This window comes from Ochotona princeps, chromosome 9 (genome assembly GCF_030435755.1).
Source record: "Ochotona princeps isolate mOchPri1 chromosome 9, mOchPri1.hap1, whole genome shotgun sequence".
In the NCBI taxonomy this organism is placed as follows: domain Eukaryota; kingdom Metazoa; phylum Chordata; class Mammalia; order Lagomorpha; family Ochotonidae; genus Ochotona; species Ochotona princeps.
The window spans coordinates 35,529,134-35,553,109 of record NC_080840.1 but is presented as its reverse complement, the minus strand read 5'-3'; positions in this window follow the sequence as shown (position 1 = coordinate 35,553,109).

Genomic DNA, 23,976 nt, shown 5'->3' with positions numbered 1-23,976 from the left:
CCCTTGTTATATTCCTTTTAATTATTTAATTTTATTTGAAGGTCAGGGAGGAGATAGACAGAACTGTTCTATCTGCTGGTTCACTTCCTAACAGTCTACAATAGCTAGGACTGGGCCAGGCTGAAGTCAGAAAGCCCAAAACTCAATCCAGTTCTCCCATATGAATGGCAGCTCTGCTGAAATTGTCACACACTTCCTCCCACAGTATGTATTAGCAGAAAACTGGATTTGAAAGTATAGATGGCACTCAAACCTAGGAATTCTGATATGGGATGCAGGTATCCTACATGCTGCTACACCAAATAACTGCTCCTGTATTCTATTTATTTATGTTTAAAGGTGTACTTATTTATTGGAAGGGTAGAATGACAGAGAGAAAGGAAGAGACATAAAGAGAGGTATGTCATCCCAAAGGTTTGGAGCAGTTGGGACTGAACCAGGTCAAAGCTAGGGACTTGGAATTCCCTCTGGGTCTACCACATAGTTGGCTTCCCAGATTCCTTGACAGGGAGCTGCATCAGAAGCAGAAGAGCCAGGACTTGAACCAGCCCACCAATGAGGGTGTCCCAGGCAATGGCTTAACTTGCTGCACCACAACAATTGCCCCCTGTGTTTCCTTTAAAGAGTTATCATTTTAGGTTTTACATATGGACCTATATGTAAGTTTTGTGTTAGGAACAAAATGAGCCCAAGATTCATTTTTTCCCAATGTGTGTCTGGTTGTTCCGAAACCATTTGTTGATAAGACCATCCTTTCTCCATTGAATGACTTTTACATTTTTGTCAGACATCAGTTGACTCTGTATGATTTTATTTCTAGAATCTTGATTCCATCCCATGGATCTATGTGCCTGTGTACCTTTGCCAACATCCACACTGTCTTGATTAGTCCAACTTCACAGGAAGTCTTAACATCAAGTAATGTGATTTCTCCCACTGTATCCCCTTTTTCTTAAAAATTCAGCAACTCGTTTTTCAGTGTGCTTTGACCAGGGCTCCAACATTCTGCCGTGTGCTTTACATGAATGCTCTTGTTTAGTCTTCCCCACAGACTTGTGAGGATGTATGTCAATTCAGATCCACCAGGAAATAGATGTCCAGGCAGGTTTAGACATGCAATGAGTTTAGTAGAGCGGTGACCATGGAGGATTAAAAAAAGAAGAGGAATCTGGGCTAAGAAGAAAAACCCTTCAGATTGTGCGATGTCTGACACCCATGAAAGCAGGTGGACACTTGTAAGGGGACAGAGTAGAAGAGACTCAGACGGTGCCGCTCTGAAAATGTCTTAGCCAATCTTGTGGAGCACTCCAGAGAAAACATCTCCAGTGGAAGAGTCCCCTACTGAGGAGGAAGCACCAGGCTCTTGGACTCCACCACACTTGGTATTGAATGTGGCAGTCTGGGCAAAGTGTGATCTTGACATGTAGACTACAGAAAAATTAAAATCCAGATCTTTTTAAAAGATTCATTTTATTTCTACTTGAAAGGCAGAGCTACAGAAAAAAGGACACACACACACAAAGTAAGGGAGCGAGGGAGATCTTTCATCCACTGGTTTACTCTACCAAATGACCACAGCAGCTAGAGCTGAGCCAATCTGGAATCAGGAGCCAGGAGCTTCCACCAGGTCTCCCATCTAGATGCAGAGGGCACAAGTACTTGGTCCGTTCTCTGCTGCTTCCCCAGGCCCATATTGGATGCCAGCACCAAAGGTGGAGGCTTAGCCTACTGTGCCATGGCGCCAGCCTCAGATCCATGCGATTCTATTTTTTCTTCAAACTCAAATTTCTTCTCATGATTAGATGACATACAATATAATCATGTAAAGTAATTTGAACTTTTTTGTCATCAAAAATTAATAAGTCAAAGTTGATAGAATTGCAATGTTTATAGTGGTTCTCTCTCTTTTTTAAAAAAATGATATATTTATTTTTATTGGAGAGTCAGATATGCAGAGAGGAGGTGAGACAGAGAGGAAGATCTTCCATCCATTGGTTCATTCCCCAAGCAGCCACATTGGCCGGAACTGCACTGATCCAAACCCAGGAGCCAGTAGCCTTCTCCAGGTCTCCCATGTTGATGCAGGGTCCCAAGGCTTTTTATTTTTCCGACGGCTTTCTCAGGCCACAAGCAGGGAGCTGGATGGGAAGCGGGGCTTCTGGGATTAGAACCAGTGCTCATATGGGATCCCAGTGCGTGCAAGGTGAGGATTTTGGCCACTAGGTTACTGCACCGGGCTCTACAGTAGTTTTCATCCCTGGTAATGCTGAAACATTAATACAGCTCCACATTTAATGCATTTTTTTTCTGGACAGGGACAGGAAACTGGACTTTGAAATCCCTTTTCTTGCCTTCATTCCTTGTTATTTGATGTTTCTTTTCCTAATATTGTTGCTGCTTACCCTTCTTCGTTTTTTATTCCTCTCTATAAATTTTTCAAAGATCAAAGTCACCACCCACTCATGTCCCCCTGACTGGTTAACAGAGGCCAGCTGTCTTCTTTATTAAAATACTACATGGAGAATGTCTTTAATCAGTGTTTTCATTCAGCATTAATAAAGTGCTATATCATTGCACACATGAGGTCTGAACGCAAAGCCAGCACCCAGGGGCAAATGATTCGCTGCTCTCTGGGACTCTCGGTGCAACCTGGATGAATATTTTGGAGCATTCTAGTTTGCATAAGATGTTTGCAGTGCACGCCAAACTTGCATCCTGATAAGTAGCTGAAACATCAAAACTTTTTCCTCCTGATTGATTTTTCCACTGTTCTTTCTGTTCTTTTTGAAAAAATAAAGAGATAAAAAATGTAAAAGACATTCCTTTTTTTGCGATTATGATAACATCAATTTAGATGTATAAACTTGTAGTTCTTGTCATTTTGGATATACTACCTTCTTTAATTATCAAATGAGTCTAGGAATACAGTAGGGTCAGTCTTATCACCAGCACCTCACAGATGAGGGAAGTGTCACTCCGAAAGTTAAAAGGGACCATGCAACACAGAACTATGACGGAAATCTAAGCTTTTTGACTTGAATCATGTGCTCCCTCCTCTGCACATGAAAGCCTGTATTCAGCATCATAATATGTAAACACAGAAGATACACAGTTGTTTAAACAGGAAGTAGTTGACAGAAGGTCTTGAGTGCTTGTGAACATGGACCATGTTGGGCATACACATGTTTATGTAGGATTATGAGATAGTGGCTCAGAGGTGACCGTCTCCCTGAATGAATCAATCCGTGAGTCAGCCCTGACCCAAAAGAAGCATGGCCAGCATAGGGCTCAGAGAGTGACCACAGGGCTCTGACTTTTCCAGAGCATCTCTTTCTATGTCAAGATTTCACTTTTCCCTCCCACCTTCCCTGAATGCCCTGCCAAAAAGACACTGCAAGCAGTGAGACACTGAAGGTAGCCTGATTTCACAAGCCCTGGGCAGGACACATGTTCTTTATGTGGATGGAGACGCCAGTGGAGCACCAGTCTTTCCCAGAAGCACATGTATGCCTGTTCAATTCATCTGGAAGATGGGTTGATTCCTTCTCTACTGCTATCTGCTTTGTCACCTCTACCATTTAACTGAGTCCCATCTCTAGGTGTCTGTCTCCTTCATCATGGGGTGAAAAATAGGATTATAGGACCACATCTTTATATGCTAAAGTGACTGTCCCAGTTGCTGGTACAACCGGCAAAGTGAAGGAATGAGAGCTATGTACAATGCATTAGGGATAGATTTTCTCGCAGTCAGTTGAAGAAATGATGAGTGTGATATCATCAGGTAGCATCTATCAGCACTTATTATGTGCTGGGAGCCCTACTATCTTTTTGTAAAATACTTATATTTAATTATTTTATCAACCTGCTTTTAGGTAGGAACAATTCATGGTCATGCATATGATGGAACTGGCATTTACATGTGTTATTCAATCTTCCTAAGATTATCTGGTAATTAGGTGACAGAATTATATCATTTGGACTGCAGGCAGTGAAGTCTTAAGCTCCATATTATTTTGCTGGTCATGTTCAATCCAGAAACCTGAGGCATGGTCCAGACTATATGATCTTTCAAAGAAAACAAGAAAGGTTACGTGGAAATTCTTGAAAACAAATCACCTGTTTAAAGGAGAATGAAGAGAACTTTAAGTGCAGGACAGAGTGGCATAGTCAAAGAGCTTATAGCTATAGCAAGTAGATAAAGCTAGCGCACACATTAATTGGATTGTGATCATTAAGCTGTATATTTACTGATTAATTTTGACAGCCACATCTTTTGATTTCTTTTCTAAAAAAAAAAAGAAACATTTAATTTTTTTGAGGGGGGGAGGTAATTTACAGAGAGAAGGAAATACAGAGAGAAGATTTTCCACCTGCTGGTTCACTCCCCAAGTGGCTACAATGGCCAGAGCTGAGCTGATCCAAAGCCAGGAGCTTCCTCTGGGACTCCCATGTGGGTGCAGGGTCCCAAGGCCTTGGGCTGTCCTCTACTGTTTTCCCAGTCCATAAGCAGGAAGCTGGTTGAAAATCAGAGCATCTGGAACATGAACTGGTGCCCATATGGGATCCTGGCATTGCCAGGTGAGCCATCACACTGGGTCTTTCTTTTGTAGTTTATGTGTGCACTCTATGGGTGCTGCACTAGGCTCTTTCACATCTGCTAGCTCAACAACCCTTACAGTTATCTTTAAAGGAACGGATTACTCTTAACATACAAATGAAAAAACTGAAATTGGGAAAAGTGAGTTGTTTGCCTCAGATTGCAGAGCTAAAAGTAAATGGTGGATTTGAGTTTCTTATTTGAAGGGCATAGGGACAGAGAAGAAAATACAGAGACAGGGGAGCAAGATCTTCCATCCCCTGGCTCATTCCTTAAAGGCTTGCAATAGCCAAGTGTCGGCCAGGCTAAAGCCAGGAACCCCCAACAGTGACTAGGTTCCCGTATGTGTGGCAGACATCCAAATACTTGAGCCATCATCTGCTATTTCCCACGGTGTGCAATGGCAGTAAGTTGGATCAGAAGTGGAGTAGCTTGGACTTTGTAATCAGGCACTCCCGTGTGGAATGCAAGTGTCCCAAGTGGTGAGTAACTGCTGCACCAAACAGCCACCCTTACATTTGTCCTAAAAATATGTTCACTTAAAAGTTACAATGACAGAGAGAGATGGAAGACAGAGTGAATAAGAGAGAGATGAATCTAACCATCTAGTGTTTCTCCAAATTGCCACAACAACCAGGGCTGGGTTGTAGCCAGGATGCAGAAATTCTGCCTGAGTTTCCAACATGAGTGTCAGGAACTTCAGTACTTGAGTTATCGCTCACTTTTCCCCAGGCACGTTACCAGAGGGCTGGGTGGGAAACAGCAGCCAGGATGCTGGCAGTGTGAGAAGCTGCTTAATCCTCTCTGCTGTCATACAGCGCTAGCCACTTCTCTTTCAATTACATTTTCCACAAACATGTCGAAGTATTCTATAGCTGGACATTTATGATTTTCTGTTTTCTTTATCTAAATAATAACCCATCGATCATCTTTGTTTTTGTAACATCATGTGCATTTGCCTGTGTTTTTGTAAAATGCCAAGATGAAGTATCATGGTCCTTATTTAGAAAATCAAAATCCAAGCTTTATTAATTGTTGGGATGATGAAACATTAACTTCTGACCTACATCAGTTTTGAAATGTTACCTTATCTCTTACAATATAAGGCTGAAAAATATCTTTTTAAAGATAGAAGGTATAAATTATATCCCTTTTCTTTGAGATATTAGACCAATAAGCTATGTGTAATCATAACACAACTATAAAATTCTATTATGTTCTTCAACTTGAGACAAAAAAAATTCAGACTAATGAATGTAATTTTCAGTGTTTTGATGTCAACACACGGCTTTATATCTTGTAGTAGCAGCTTCACTACTTGTATTTTCAATCGATTTTTTTCTAGCTGTTTTTTTCTACATGGCACACAAAACCTGGGGAAAGTGTACTAGTGAATTCTCGTGTGTGTGTGTGTGTGTGTTTGTGTGTATCTTGCTTTTGCCCCCTATCCTCCAAAACCTGAATCTACCATTTCATAATTAGGGTGCAGGGACAGGAAGGTCAGTTGGAGATGGAGGAATGAAAAACTGAACTGAGATGTTACTGATGATACCCCGTCTTGTAAAGAAGGATCCTAGATTCTCAAGTCATGAGCAATGAGAAGACCAAATGCCCTTCCACAGATGAATGAATAAGCAAAATGTAGTACACACATACTGTGGAATGGTGTCGAGCTTTTAAAAGGAAGGAAATTCTAACACCTGCTACAGCCTAGATGGGCCTTGAGTGCATTACATTAAGTAAGCCCAGTGACAAGAAAGGTAAATACTGTATGATTCCATTAATAAAAAGTTCTTAGAGCAGTCAATTTCACAAAGACAGATGATAAAACTGCATTTTCCAGTGGCTATGGAGAAGAGGCAGTAGGAACTTGATTTTATTAGGTGTAGAATTTCAGTTTTGCGAAGTGCAAAGTTCTGGGGATTTACTGCACAACAACATAAATTAGCACCACTACACTACTTACAAATGGCTAGTGCAGTAAATTTTATACTTAAATTAAATTTTTAAAGAACCAAGCCCGGTGCGGTGGCCTAGCAGCTAAAGCCTTCACATTGAATGCGCCAGGATCCCATATGGGCACCGGTTCTTATCCCAGCAGCTCCACTTCCGTCCAACTCCTTGTTTGTGGCCTGGGAAGGCAGTCAAGGACAGCCCAAAGCCTTGGGACCCTGCACCCACGTGGGAGACCCGGAAGAACTTCAAATCAGCACAGTACCTGGGGAGTGAATCATTGGATGGAATGTCTTTCCCTCTATCTCTCCTTCTCTCTGTGTATCTGAATTTGCAATCAAAATAAATAAATCTTTAAGTAAATAAATTAATCTTTAAATTTTTTTTAAAGAACCATACATTCTTATACAACATATCAATCATACAGAAGAAACCTTAACTTTGAGTAATCTCCATTTGTTCCCATTTAACAGCACATTGTCAAATTCATTTGTATTTGTTAAGTTTGCCTGGATCCCAGTAGAAGTTGATCTTAAAATTTCAAATGACTGGGGTCAGTGTTTGGGTGTAACAGGTTCAGCCACCTACAAAGGCAGCATCTTAAATGAGAACTGATTCAAGTCCCAGCTGCTCTGTTTTTTTTTTTTAATTTTCAAATTTATTTTATTTTTATTTGAGCAGCAGAGTCACAGAGAGGTTTTTCATCTGCTGCTTTCACTCACCAGATATCCACAGCAGCCAGAGCTGAGCCAAAGCCAGGAGCCTAGAGCTTCCTCAAAGGTCTTTCAACTGTGTGCAGGGACCCAAGGGCTTGAACCGTCCTCCACTGATTTCCCAGGCAATAAGCAGGGAGCTGCATCAGAAGTAGAACAGTCAGGACACAAATCGATGCCCACATGGGATGCTGGTACCACAGGCAGAGGACTGCTATACAGCTAGACTTGTAGAGGTTGTAAGGGCCCATAAATCAAAGAATGCAAGGGGTGACTAGAGAATGGATAATGCAGGAAATAGAGCTTCTGGAAGGGATGTTGGCCTACTGACACCTTTAGATTGGCCCCCAGAATCCATTTCAGACTTCTACCTAAAATTTTTTAAAAAGGCAGATATACAGAGAGAAAGATCTTCCATCTGCTGGTTCACTCCAGAAGTGGCCACAATGACGCTGAGCCTATCTGAATCCTGGAGCCAGGAGTTTCTTTCAGGTCTCCCACGTGGGTGCAGGGTCGCAATGCTTTGGTGTCCATGACTGCTTTCCCAGGCCACCAGCAGGAAGCTGGATGGGAAATGGAGCAGCTGGGACATGAACCAGCACCCATTTGGGATTCTGGTGATTGCAAGGCGAGCACTTTAGCCACATCTAATTCTAAAATATCACATTTGCATTGTTTTTAAGCCACTGTTTGTGGTACTATGTTGTGCAGCCATAAAAGAGCTCACATCCCCATCCTCTTTCCCACCAGGAGTTGCTATGTTCTGGATTAGACCATGAGGATGCCAGCAGGCTACTGAGCACAGAGATACAGAGCAGAGACCAAGTGGATTCAAAACACAGCTCAATCTTCTGCTTGGTATACAACTTTGAGGAAATCCCAAAACAACTTCCTCACCTATCAACAATGAATAATACCCATTTCATTGGGTTACGGTGAGGGCTAAATGTGCTCATCTAACATATGTAAACAAATTGGCTGGATATGCAGCAAACACTGTGTTGTATAAGCATTAGTAATGACAGTGATTCTTATCATCTGGTCCTCAGCCTGGTTAGACTATTCGTTCAGGTGAAGTAAGCCGTTCCAGACAAAGGCAATCTTGGGTCTTCTTGTATGTCAGTTGCTTCTTCTCCAGATGGGCCTGCCATTTGGGAAACTTGATGCCAATTCCAATGTCAACCTGAGGGAGAAAATGTTGGCTCCCCCTCCCAGATACCTGGGAATCCCTTTGACCTGTTGGTTGATGTGTTTGTCCCTCTGGCTTCTGTGGATGCTCTAGCTGAAGGCCCAGTCTTGCCACTGTGTCCAGATGATTGCCTTTGGATGATGGAAGCCATCTTGTCCAGAGCTGAGAGCCTTCATAAGAAGTCAGGAATCCCTTGGAGCAAATATCCAAGTTGTGTCCTCTGTCTCAAAGGAGGGCAAATTTGTCCACGATAATTCATTCTGCAGAGACTACAGAGAGCTGGGGGAAGCCATGTCTTTCCCCTTCCCTCCCCTGTAGCCCTCTCTGTTGAAGAGATGTCTCCTGACTCTCCATGTCACACATACACAACGTTCTGCCATAGCTCTTGTTTTCAGAGAACTGAACTAACACATCATTTGAGGCTTCCATTCACTGAATGGGTGTTGTTTACAAATCTAGCATGTAGCTGGGGAGACAGGAAGGTGCTATGGGATTGTTGAGCATGGGGACTGTTGGGCTGGAGATGCAGGGGAGACCTCATTCAACCATCTAAACCAAAATTTAGCCTAAATGCACCCGAAGGAAAAAAAGCATATACTTAGATTTGCTTTTGTTCTATTGGCCACCTTCATGTGTCCTTGTGTCCCATGCACACACAATGTGGAATGCCATTTTTCAACCCAAACTTAATTGTCACAAAGTCAACGTTTCCCCCCTGCCAAAAATGAAGTAAAGCAAGCAAGCAAACAAAAGCCCCAATACCCCTTAAGTCCTCCTTATGTCTTAGATCTTAAAAGTAAAACTTAAAAGCTCAAATTTCCGGTGCACTAGAAACAGAATGAAAAGTTTCCAAGTAAGTAAAAGTATGCTTGTAGTTTTTATTGAAAAGTTTGTAAAAGTAAAAGACCAAATAAGCCATTAAATTTGAGACAGTTCAGCAATCCATACTATTATCTTTTTGTTTTCTTTTCCCTTTAGGTGATATATTGCTTAATATGTAAGCATTTATTGCCACTATGTCTAGTTACTTTATGATTTCACTTCATTGTGTTTCTGTAGTTGGCATGTTTATGTTTCTTCCTGACTTCACCGACAACTCCTACTTCTTGTAAACTCTTTTCTGTCACACCATTCATACAAATCCACCCAGCTCTGCCCCCATACACCTCCTTTTCAAGGAACAAAAGAGCTACAGCCATTCGCACACTACCCTGGGAGCTGTAGAAACATGGCTTCTTGGATACACTGAGAAATTAGAGAAATTCACTGAAAAAGACACTGACTACATGTTCTGCTGGAGGCCCAGACAATAAATCTCATAGACAGCATCCTCCAGGAACATAAATGTGTGCTCTGAAAGGAACAAGCCACCAGAAACAATCATTTGCCACTGAAGAGGACAAGAAAAATGGCCATTCACGACTCTCCACCACCAATTTGCTTCTTTATCCCCTTCCTTTTCACCCATGGCCTTCCCACGTTTTCTAAACAGTTGCCAGTAACCAAACACAAACAAAACTGAACTGTGGAAACTTTTCTGGGCTGACCCAATGAGAGAACAGGGCTTCTTGGGCCCTGCCTGGAGAGGCAGCCATGGCCATGGCCTGTGGCAAAGCTACTTGTTCCTCCAGAGCCCACTTAACAGCACAGCACACCAGTGTGTATATGGACATGTCCACGTTGGCAGGCTCCAATTGGATTATTAAATTTATGCCTTCTGGGGGCACAAAGTTGAAAGTTGGAAGGAAAAAAACAGAAAAAATAACTTTACTATTTCTTCTTCTTATCTCTCGTTAAAAAGACCTAAACATATGTGCTTTGGGACTTTGAGTTATAGAATATTTTCTGTAAACCCTGGCCTTACTCTTGTTAGTTGAACACTAAGCATGATGATGGAACAGAACCCAGATGTCTTATGCATTACTTCAAGAGGAAGTGAAGGACTCTGCTAGTAAACATAGCATAGGGAATACTTAATCACATTAAGCTATTTTTGCTTTTAATAAAGTCTTACAAAATGTGTTGGTGAGCTCCATTTGATACATTAACAAAAACAGACCCCAAAATTCGAATTATTTGTTTAGAACTCATGACATTTGTAGCATAGGCAAACCAAGAAACTGACAATTCTTTGATCTGAGCCCCCAAAGAGCTTGCATGGCTTCCAGTTTTAAGGAGTTGTGAATACACATCTTAGAACATAAACAAAAAACCAGAAACATCACTTCCAGTCCATTGACTAACTCTTAGAGAATGCCGTATCCAGTGTAGAAGTCGTTTCATCATTTAAGTGATGTAAGTCTCAGATTCAGTTAAGACTTCATCAAGATTTCAATTAACAACCTTGCCATGCCAGAAGTTTTCCTAACAAGACTTTAAATCAATGTACCTTTTTCCTATCTCCACCCCTAAATATGTGTTACTGTTTCCCATTGTAGATAAAAGCAGTGGAGCCATCATCATCAATTTCCATCACACTCTGGTGTGTGTCTATGAATCACCTTGGATGGCCACCTTGAGGCCATTAAAGAGGAAAAGATGTTAACTCAAACCCTACCTTGGAAAAAAAGCTTCTTTCAGCTTAAGACAAAGGATCTGCAAATTGGCAAGCAAATCGGTAGGTACCAAGAAGAAACTTTTACTAGAAAGAGCAGCATCAGAAGAAGTAATGGCCTTTCTTAGAGTTTAGGTAGATTTCCTATTGTTATCTTAATACTTAGTTACTTGTTATATTTATTACTAGACAAAATACATATCCAAGAGCATGATTGTGAATTTGAATAGTAAGCAGAATATCCTTTGATTCCTCAGATATCTGAAAACAGATTTACCACAGAACCCAGACATCCCAGAAATCAGCCTATGGGAGAACCTATCTGTAACCATATTTACAGGAGCTCAACTGACAACAGCTAACATATGGACTTATTACAGATGTCCATTAACTGATGACTGAATAAACTATAGTCTATATATACTACTCAGACATAAAAAATAATGAAATCTTATCTTTTGCAATTAAATGGGTGCAAGTGGAAACTATTATGCTTAGTGAGCAAGCCAGTCCCCAAAAGACAAATATATTTTTCCCCTGATCTGTGATAACTAATATACAGAGAACAAAAAAATGTACATCTATGAGTGAGAGTGATTGACATACTGGGAATTGGTTATTGTTTACAGTCTTTGTCTATATTCCTGAGGAATAGTAGGATTGATATCTTTACCTATGAAAGAGTTTAACCTATGCTTGTGAAGTGAAAGAAAATATGACATTGTAAAAACTATGAAAAAAAAAACAAAGAAGGAGGAGAGAGGGTGGGGAATGTGGGCAAAAAAGGGAACACAGGATGGGACGCATCATAATATTCCCAAATCCATATTGTCAAACATGTGAAATGTGTTCACTTTACATATATAAAGAAGAGCCTCTTTTATTATTACTTTAATGTAGATATATTTATGATATTTCAATAAAGGTAGACAATGTGTACGGATGAAATCATAGTGATGACGTGTCCCTATATTGCCTTCTGAAGATTTTGGCTGTGGTAGGAATTTCCTATTCTATTTTCAGCATGTATTTGCTGAAATTAAATTACAGATTATTTAAGTGCTTATGTTCATTGCTTTGCTATTACTTAAAGAATTTCAAATTCCTGAGAATTAGGTTTTTATTCACAGTTGCTTATTTTTTGGTTGCCCTTGCTTTTATTATTTAGAGCAATACCTGCGCATAACTCCATCAGTATACATATTTCTTTCCCTATGTTCATTAGAGCTAAATATTAAATTAGGGGTAAGAGTTAGAAAATGAAACTCTGGGACCAACATGGTCATGCAGCAAATTGATCTTCTGCCTTGTGGTGCCAGCATCCCATATGGGCACTGGTTTGTGCTCTTCTGTCCCACTTCCCATTTAGCTCCCTACTTATGGCCTGGGAAATCAGTGGAGAATGGCCCAAGGCCAGAAGAAGCTCCTGGTGCTCAGCTTCAGCCAGCTCAACTCAGCTGTGGCCACTGTGGCCCTTTGGAGAGTGAATCAAGCACCAAATGGAAGACCCTTTCTCTCTCTCTTCTTCTGTTTGTAAAATCTGCTTTTCAAATAAAAATTTAAAAATATTTTTTAAATGAAACAAATTCAGTATTTTTCAACTAAAATAAATCCTACTAATGTTTTCTATGCTTAAGGATCCTGGCCATGAGCATAGGCATGAGGTCACTTGGTCTAGAAGAGAGGTCAGTGATACAGAGGTTGGTAAAAGCTTTGACGGACCTATGTTAAAAGCTTCACCTGTAACACTAAATCAAATTGATTTGAGCTTGCACTCTTTGGGAAGATTTGGGATCCACATGTAGATTGTAGCTCCCACAAGCTAGTTTCAGTGTAAAAGCAACACATGCAATCCATAGCTAGACAGGAAAGATGCTTTATAACAGAAACAGTCAGGGGGTAGAATGAACAGTCCTCTCCCAGGACCTGGTCATGAGCCATGAGCCAGGGACTCCTCTATAGAGGCTGATTGGTGGATGCTGGGAGTCCAAAGGCTCTCCTCTTTCCACAGTGGGATTATCAGTCTCTGGGCAGTGCTTTAAATGGTGGCCTGACCAACAGGTGCATGGCATTCTCCCCCTTGGACAGTAATGAGAAAAAGAGGTCAAGAAGTTTTTTTTTTTTTAAAGATTTATTCATTTATTTTGAGAGTCAGAATTACAGAGAGAGATGAGAGATGCCTGCTGTTTCACTCCCCAGATGGCCACATTGACCAGCACTGGGTCAACCCGAAGACAAGAGGTAGGAGATTGATGCAGGTCTCCCATGTGGGTGGCAGAGGCCCAGGGACTTGAGCTATCTTCCACTGTTCTCTCAGGCTATTAGCAGGCAACTGGATCAAAAGTGGAGTAGCTAGGATGCCAGCCAGTACTCACAGGAGATGCCAGTGTTGCAGACAGTGGTGCTACTTGGCACACCACAACACCAGCCCCAGGAGAGTTTCTTCTTAGCTGTCACTGTCACTTTTCCTACCTGAAGGCAATGACAAGGCACAATTATTTATAAAGTTGAAAAGTGAGATTGGATTTGCATAGGTAAATTTGAGTTTGGGAATAGTTGTAGCTTGTAGTTTGACTATTAGGCCCATAGATTATTCTTTAATAATTCAACAAAGAAAATAAAGGTCTTTGTTTTAAAATGAGCACATAGCTATGTCCAATCTAAACATGATATTGTTTGTGTATCAAAGATTATAGTAATCCATGTTTGTAAATGAGAGGGTCTTTTAACCCTGAAAAGATAGATAAGTGAAAATAAAATAAAAATAATGACTTTCCAACTGGTTTATTTGTAGTTTCTGTATGTCAAGTATTACAAAGTATTTTACAAATTTCAATTCATAGAATCTATACTAAAAGTCTCTCTCTTCATTTACTTCTTAACATTTTCTTCTTGGCTTACAGTTGGAGAAAGAAGCAAAGAACAAAATGCTGAAAAAAATATATATATAGTCACAAATGACTGGCATTGTGGTGCAGAGGGTTAAGTTTTCAATTTGATGCAAGCATCCTTGTATCAGAATGCTGGTTCTAGTCCTGGCTACCATGCCACCAATCCAGTTGCTCGATAATATGCCTGGCAGAGCAGCAGAAGGCAGCTTGAGTGTTGAGATTCCTGACACACACGGGAGAGCCAGATGGAGCTCCAGGTGCTTGACACTGGCCTAGCTCAGCCCTGGCTATTGCATCCATTTGGGAATAGACCAGCAGGTGGAATCTCTCTCTATCAATCTCTCTCTCTTTATTAAAAAAGAAAATTAAAAGTGAGCTTAGGAAATTGGTTTTGTTCCATCTCATCCTTATGCCCATCAATGCAGCATTGTGTATGTCACCATAAGAACAACAGGTAGCTGTGTCGATATTTGAGGTTATTTTAACTTGTTTCTCTAGTCTCTAATATTTATATTACCATAAAAATAATTCAAAGTGGTCCTTGAATGCTGTTGGATACCAAAGGAGCTACTGGAACTTTAAGAAGTTATTACTGAGACTTGAAGAGACCAGACAAAACAAATTGTTATCTTTTGAGTCATAGTGGTGGATTCATCTCTCTCTCTCTCTCTCTCTCTCTCTCTCTCATTTATCTAGCAGCTGACAGGGAACACAGTCTGGCATCAGATGCAGTCTTGAAAGGTAGGTAAGTGTTTTACCTGAAACATTCTGATATGTGTGGAGCAAAAGACAAATAGAAACTAAGTTTTTGGAGTAGACAGTGAAAACTTGCTAATTTAAGTTCAGCTGCCAAATTCAAAGGCTAATTGAGTGAGAAGAAACATAAGACAAAGCCAATAGGTGAGAAATCAAGCAAAATTAAGATACAGAAGAACTCACATGAGAAATAAGGTAAGAGACAACTGTCAAAGTGCTCTAAAATGTGAGAATGAGTCAGTGTAGTTAAAGGTACAGAATTGGGGCTAGTAACAAAATTCCCACTGCTTCAAGTCTGGGTAAATTCTTTTAGCTCTTTTCCTTGAATGCCTACCCAAGTAGTTTGGACTTTGATTAGCCTCAAGTTTGCCATCTTAAGCCCTTTTTTGCAGAGGCGATTGTGTATGAAAAGGGGAGAGAAGACTGTATGGCAGCAACAGATTAGGACACAACAGAAAGAAAATGCTATATGGGGTTCATGCAGCTGAGGCATTTGCATGTTGTATTCTCAAGGGACACTTCGTGACACATACTTCAATTTTTTTTTTCCAGAAAAAATAACTTTTAGTATCCAAAGGGCAGTAAGAGCTAATTTATTGTAAGCATTTATGCAACATCTGCTGTGTTCTCAACAGCAGTGTGTGAGGCTTTCAACTTTATCACATTCAAGCACTTGTTATTGTCGGCCTTTCCAAACATGGCCATTCTTATGGATACAAAGGAGCTATCTCATTGTGGCTTTGACTTACGTTTCCCTAATGATCGAGGAAGTTGAATCTTGTAGCTATATTTTAGATTGTCTTAGTCTGTTTTGGCTACTGTTATAGAATACCATAGACTTGGTAGCTTCTGAAGATATAAGTATATTTCTCACAGTTCTGCAGCTTGAAAGTTTCAGTATATTGGTAAGGACTACTTCCTGGTTCATGGGCAGCTAACATCTTTTTGTGTCCTCACCTTACAGAAGGGGTGGGGCCTCTTTCATAAAGGAACTGATCTCACTTTCTGTCCTCATACTCTTAATTATCTCCCAGTGACCCTGTCTCGAAATACCACACTGTGAATCAGGTTTCAATATATAAAATTCTGGAGAGATATAACCTCACTAGCATTCAATACTGCATCGTTAATCCTGGTGTTAACCAAAGGTCTTTCAAAACTATTATGGTAAATACTATGGAAAGTTGGCTTCAATAATATATGTCTAAATTTTTCTGTTCTATGTGTTTTTCTACAAACATGCATTCCTTCCTCTTTTACTATATTGCTGGATTTGGCTTCATAATTTTTAATGGATTTTTATGTTGATGTTTATGAGATGTGTTGGTCTGTAGTCTTCTGGGTTTCTTTAGATTATTTTAATTCATTTTATTCTTTCATTGTAATATCTTTGCCAGGTTTTGTTAGCAGAAATAGGCTGCCCTAATAATTGGTCCCTTCCCTTCTGTGTTTTGAGTCTGTGTGATGTTCACATGACTTCTTTAAATATTTGATTAAATCCACTAGTAAAACCACCTCAGTCTGAATTTTTTATGAGGAAGTCAGTTTTTTCAAAGTGCAATAGATACTTTCCTGTTTCTTTTTAAGTCATAGTAAATTTTACAATAAATGTATTCATTTTTTAAAATTAATGTATTTACTAACAAAATCATTCATATTTTCTTGCTCTCATAGAATCTATAGATTGCCTCTGATTTGGTTGTTTGTGTTTTGTCTTTTTTCTTCTTCTCAGTTTTAATAGGAAGTTAATAGCTTTGTCAAGTTTTTCTAAGAACTTTTTCATTGTTAGTTTTCTTTACTGTTTACTTTTTGTATTATGAACTTTGACTTTGCTGTGTCCTTTTTTTTCTACTTGAGCTTTATTTATCTCATAAATTATTTTAAGATAGAAATTTATGGAATAAAATTGAAATTTGTAGTATAAACATCTGAAAGTATGCATTTTTCTCTGAACATTGCTGTAGTTACATTTTACAGACTTTAGCATACATTAAATTTTAATTTTGATTCAACTGAAAAGCTTTCTAATGCACCTTCTGATTTCTTCTTCATTGTTATCTAAAGCTAGGTTGTTTAATTTCCAAATAATTGGTTCTTTTGTAACTGTCATATTGTGACTTATTTCCAATTAGATTCTTCTGTGACTACAGAACATATTACCTAAGAGCTAAATCTTTTGAAATTTACAGACATGTATTTTATGACCCAGATTAGATATTACTTTGTGAATATTCTATGCACAGCTTAAGAAACAAGTTTTATAATTGCTAGGTATAAGATTCTGTGAACGTCAGTAAGGTGAGGTTGATTGCTAGTTTTCATCATATATTTTATGTCCTTACTGATTTCTAAATTTATTCTATGAATTATTATTGAGAAAAATGTATCAAAATGCCTAGCAATGATTGTCTTTTCAATGTCTGATAATTTTTGCTTCTTGCCTTTTGAGGCTCTCTTGCTTTTAAACTCATATACACTATGTGTATCCCCAGTGAATGATCTCCTCACCATCAGGAAATGCTTCCTTTCGCCTGTTGCAGTAATTCTCATCTTGAAGTCTGTTTTGTCTGATATGAATATAGCCACTCCAGCTTCCTTTAACCGACTGCTTTCTAGTCATATTCTTTTCTATTCCTTTCCTTTCAACCTATTCAAGCCTTTATATATAGAATTTTTAAAAAATAAATACAGTATAATTTTGTTTTAGTTTTCATGTATTCCTACAATTTCTGCTCTTAATTGGTACATGTAGTCTACACGTACGTAATGAGTGAATGACCATTGTGAGGTCTTCTTTTTTTTTAAATTATTGTTTTATGACACTGTTGAATAGGCACTGGGGTCTTCCCTCCCCCTCCTCAAGTTCCCTCCCTGCCCACTGTTCTCTCCTCCAGTCCTACAATGGTTGTCTTTCGTGAATTTTCACAAGTCCATCATGCTGCCACTGAAGTGTTCCCAACACTGTAGGTTTAAGTCTATCATTGCATGTCCCGCGGATGTCAGGTAGGATGACAGTCCATCCTGGGGAACATGTCAGTCCTAGTCAAAGCAAAGTTTTCTGTCCTGTTCTGATTATAATTCAAGTTAAAATTGCATCACTTCAAATAAGATATAAGAACCTTACTATGATTTTCTTTATCCTTCCTTTCAAAAATGCTATCGCAGTTTTTACTAATACATATATTATAAACCCCAAACTGAAAATATATTTCCTTTTGCAAGTGATGTTTAAAGGCATTAAGACTTTGTTTTCATTTTGTTTTACAACATTGACCTTGTGAGGTAATTCTATGATAACCCGAAAAGATAAGACCAAGAAATCAAAGATTTCCCATCCACAGATTCGCTTCTCAGATGTCTTTAATAGCCAGAGTTGGCCCAGAGTGAAGTCAAGAGCCACGAACTGTATCCAGGTCTCCCCATGGATGGCCGGGACCCAGGTCCGTGGGCAGCATCCACTGCCTCCCTCGGTGCATTGACAGGAAGCTGAGATGGAAGCACACAGCTGGGACTATGCTTGCACTCTGACACAAGGGGTCCAAACTGCGACTCAACCTGCTGTGTCAGAATAACTGCCCTCAAACAAGTGTTCCTTTAGCAATGTGGGGCTGATTTGCTGTCAGCAAATCCCTCTCAGGGAACATCAACACCATCTATTACATTAACAAAACAAAGGGTAAAGGGTTATACAAATAGATTCTGAAAGCGTTCCGATAAATTTCAACACTCGTTTCTAATAAAAAAATCAAAATAAACAATGAATGCTTTATACTAAAAACTATCTGCAAAGAAAGCACAAGTGCCGTTCTGAATTATGAAACATAAAACACTAAAATATTTCCATTGCAACAAGGAACTAGTTATTAAATAACTGGTATGGACATTAAAGTGCATGTGAATCCATTTGTTGCAGGGGATATAATTGCATACCTGGAAATCCCTGAGACTCTAGTAAAAGCTGCACTCACAAGACTCATTAAATAATTTGGCAAAATGATGGTATACAAAGTCAGTATTAAAAGAAAATTTTCTCTGCTCTAACAGTGAGTTCCTAAATGAAAATGGAAGAGAATTCTATTTACAACAGGAACACAACCTATATAAATAATAATATATTTATAAGAGCTTCACAGGATCTGTGGGAAAGCCATAGAATCTTTTTTAAAGAAAAATTTTATTTTTATTTTAAAGGCAGATTTTACAGAGAGTAGAGATTGAGAGAGAAGTCTTCTACCTGCTGGTTCACTCCCCCAAGTGGCTGCAACAGCCAGAGCCGAAATGATCTGAAGCTAGGAGCCAAGAACTGCTTCCTGGTTGTCCATGTGGGTGCAGGGGTCCAAGGCTTTGCTATCTACTGGTGTCCCTCCAAGGCAATAAGCAGGGAGCTGGACTGGAAGTAGAGCAGCCAGGACACAAACCAATACCCATGCGGGATGCTGGCACTAGCAGGTGAAAGATTAACTGAACAAATTTGAATATAACATTTCCGATTTGAGATGACTTATTATCATAAGAAAGTTCATTATTCCCAAATCAATACACAATTCCAAATAACATTCTAAAATGGTTTATTTTTAATTATCTAAAATATTTTTACTTTTATATGTATGGGAAAAAATGCCTACCCCCAAATCCAAGAGAAGTATGGGGAAAAAAAACTGACATCAACCAGTGTGTGGTTAGAGAGAGAAGGAAGATTGATTTTGAATATACAGGGCACTCTGGAGTCATGACAGTCAGTTGGATTATGCTATGAAATGGGACAAATAGATCAGTGAATAGGACAGAAAGCTGGGAATGGTGCACTATGTGCAAGAATGTCTTCAGGAAGTTCATGGAAAGAGCTGTTGCAAGAAAAATGCTGTGATAATGTAAAAAGCTGTGGAAAGAAGAACCGAGTTCACAGAAGAACCACTGCAAACAAAACACACAAACTGGTACTCTAAGACACTTGGGTTCAGGACACCACACAGAGCATGAGCAATGAGCTGCCACTTCAAGCTCATACACTGGCTAGGAAGAAAGCTAACACCTGTTGCTGACTGGGATGTCACCAGTGTACTGTGAAACTGTACACTAACATCTCAGAAAATGAAAAATATTAGTCTTGGTCAACCTAACAGTGTTCCCCTTGGGAATCTTGCCACAGGAGGAAAATCATTAGTAATTAGTACAAAAGGTTATTTCCTGTTATCGTAGGAGAAGAAATCCTATTGGAAGGAGAAGGGTGCTCATTATATGGAAATGGCTGGATCAAAAAGGAAGTGCTGATAACAAGGATGAGAGGTGGACAACAAGAACATGAATCTAAGTACTGTCAGCCAATATGGCAGGGTTTCTACAAGATCAAAGTGTGTTTTTTTTTTAAACAATTTATTTTCTTTTTTTAACTTTTTACTTTTTATGACATAGTTCTACAGGTACAGCGATTTCCCTCCCTATCCATTCCCTCCTTCCCACTAATAAATTTTCATTTTATGAGAGAGGCAAAGAGAGAGACACATACATTTTACATCTGCTGGTTAATTGTCCAAACATCCTTATCAGTGGGGACTGGGCCATATCAGAAGCTGGAAGCCCCCTCGTGGTCTCCCGCACAGGGCTTCAACCATCATCTGCTGCCTCCCAGGGTACACACCAGCAGGAAACTGTGTGGAGCGGAGGAACAGGGACTTTAACTGGTATGCTGCTATGAGATACAGGCATTCCAGTTGACATTAACCACTGTACCAAATGTCCATCCCAAGAAAGTATTTAATGGAAAAAAAGAGAAAATATTTAAAGCAATCCAATTTTGTGAAACAAAACCCAACAAGTCAACTTCATGTGTGTCTCATGCATGTTTGTGTCCACACGAGTTAAAGGAGTCGGAGGGAAAGCGGGCGATTCATACTGGGTTGTTTACATGTCAGAGCTGTAGGGCAGTCTGTGGTGCATGGCGGGGTGTGTAATGAAGAGGGGATTTTATAATGCAGCCCTAGAACACAGTCTACAAATGTTCTGGTTCTTGGTCCATTGCATTCCTAACAGCTATGAGAAAAAGAGCAGAGAGCAGACATTCTGAGTTCTGACCGTCTCCACAAAAGATTCCATTGCTCGTTCTCAGGAGCATCTTCCTTATTTCTTTTCAGACTCAAAAAGGATGATTTAAAAAAAAAAAACAATTCAAATTTCTTTACTTCTGCTTCAGAACTTGCAATTCTATACTCTTTCTCTGGGGTTTTCTTATTTAGGTTTCAATTTGTTATGGTGTTAAAAAAAAATGGTGCAGGCTCTTGTTTCCGGAGACTTTCCTTATGCTATTCAGTGATTGTTCACATTTGGTCACAACAGAATGTGTTTTTAAGAGCAATTTTTACAATGATGCAGCTGTTCTAAGTTCTACTTAATACATGAGCATTATCATAAAGATTTATCTAATCCAGGCTTCCTAAAGGCGGTGTGTGACACACAGTAGACATTCAGATACTTGCTAATGAAGGCACTTCAAAGGTGACAGTCACAGAGCATGCAGGACAAATTAGGCACACATAGTGTACAGAAAGCAGGTAGGTCAATCCAGGAAGAGAAAATACACAAGTACATTGGCATTTGTAGCAACTGGCATTTACTGAGGGGAAGACATCAATAACCACAACTGGTATTTACAAGAGCTGGTGCTTGTGGAGGCTCACCACGTGCAAAACACCTTGCTAAATCCTGAAGCTGCATTGCTTTTACTGACTGTTAGACCCTACACATTAACCCCAAACTATCCAACATACAGGTGAGGACACTGGGGCTTTGGTTTGCAAGTGCACTTAGGCGTCAAGACCTCTAAGACTACAGGATTCAGACCTGAGCCTGTCTGTAGACAAAGCCTCAGGTGTTAACCACTGCGAGGCCAGTCGTTGTATGCAAGTGCTGAGAGTACACCCTAAGCTGCTCAGCAAGGCCATTCTATGCCTCTGATCCATGGTGTTTCATAGTCTGTTTCAGCTGTGAGTGAGTCCTGGTTGCTCCTTCACCTTACACTGGACATTGCAAGCAGTTGTTCTACCTTACTCCAATTGTATTTAGGGAAGTATCTGTGTATCCTAGTCCACTTTTTCAGTCTTTAAAATACCCAACTGAATGGAAAACATTTCTCCCAAGGTAGTTCAATAATCACAGCATCTTCTTTAAAACGTGTGGGTTTTTTTTCTTGAAAATGAAAATAATTGTAATAGAAGTTCATCTTCATTAAGACTTACAAAGCACCTTCAGGAATTCCATTCTATTTGGACAAGAGATGAGGTAGGCCAACTCTGCCTTGGGTTCCTCTCTGCCCTTGTTTGGAATCCCCTGCTTAGCATGAACAGCAGTCGTCAAAGTTAGCTAAGGAAGAATGAGAACTTGACCCCTCAAGACACCAGGGTATTTTATAGATCCTAAGGAAAAAAGTTGACATAGATCTCATAAGAGGCTAGAAAAGGAACTGGAAATTAAAAACAAGACAAAACAACAACAACAAAACCCAGAAACACATATTCTGGAGCCACCTGTTCTGTTTCTGCTTCTCTCTTGTTATCTGCTTTTCTCTTTCCGCTGCAGACCAACCTTTTCTGTTCTGCACACAAGGTCACATACCAGTTTTCAGTGACTCCAGGTCAATGTGCCTTCAAGTTAGACTCCAATTTCACAGTTCAAAAAAATCATGTGAAGGACAAATGTGATAGCTTACTGGCCTGCTAAGAAGTTACCTCTCTCCCTGTTTAGCCCTGATCTACGCCATCGTGAACAGGGAGCAGGATGATCATTTAGTATGTAGAACATGCAGGAATTTTTTCCAGGGTCTTGCACAGATCTCTAAGAACAGGAATGGGATTAAGACTGGATGCTGTTATAGTGTGCAGGTAGTAGTAACTAAAAAAATAGTACCGATCATTAATGGGCTAAGAAGAAAATGTGGTGCGCATACTCAATGGCATGTAATCTGTTAAAGATGGAATTGCAACAGGGGAAATCCTGTGATTTATGAGATCATGGCTGAACCTTGGGGACCTTATATTAAATGAAATAAGTCAAATACAGAAAAGTACCCCATGATGTCATTTCTGTGTAGAATCTAAAAAGATGAACTCTTTGAAACAGAGTACCATAGAACAAGATAGGCGTTATAGCAGAAGAGAGTGGGAAGGGAGTTGATACAAGATATTGTTAGACAAGAATAAGTTTCAAGGATGTACTGTAAGCTATGATAATTGTGGGTAATAACAATATGCAGATATCTTTGCTAAGAAAATATATTTTCAGTGCTCTTACCACCAAGAAGAAAAACAAGTTTATGATATAACACACATGTTAATTAGATTGATTTAGCCACTTTCCAAAGCCTACATATTTCAAGACCACATTCTGTGCTCCATAAATGTATACGTTCATTTGTCAAATTCAAAAAGGTACTAAATTACATGAATCCATCCTAAATTAGTTTTCTTTGTCTAACTGGATATTTACAAATGTGATCCAAATAACTTGAAGATATATCTTATGGCATCTCCCTCAATCGACATATCCACATAAGACTCCTAGGAAAGTGTCTGTTGTCCAAGAGTGATATATTCTAGAAATAAGGTTTTTTCTTTAAAATACTCTATCTAATTTTGGGATGAAATTGTCATGTATCTTAGTCACAGATTACGACTTTAGAATAATTCTTAGTTTAGGAATGTGTTAATTAGGGACATCATCATTTTGGAACAGTGGGTTCAGCTGCCACCTGTGATGTTGCCATCTGATAATGGAGCAGTGTTCAGTTTTCAACCAAACACCTGCTAACACACCTGGAATAGCACACATGGACAATCTGTTCTGCACTTTGTCACTCTATCTTTCACATAATAAACTTTAAAAAAGCATGTATTGATTTTAATGCATTTCAAGAAAAATAGCATATCTACTCAGTGAGTATCAAGCATGTGGCAGGTGAACTATCCCTGTTTGCTGACTGGAAGAGTGTCAAGCTTCAGAAACCTTTTATAAATCATACTGTGCTGTTACGGAAAGTGACATAAATGCTTGTTCTTGTCTTATTCAAAGGACAATTTATGTGTTGTACAGCTCTTTGACTTTCCTGGACCTTGCTGTCCAAAATGTGGCAATTTTGTTCAACATTAGCAGAACATTAATTTATAAGATTCAGATCAAGCAATTTCCCTAGCAAAGGGTTGCTGAAGGTAAATGGAGAGAACAGTGAATCATTTGAGGCTTAAATGAGATCCTTTTTGGATTGCCTGTAGATTTTCGTCATGGCCTTCACTCTCTTCCCATAATTAGTAGTGGGTCATTAATGGCTGGCTGGC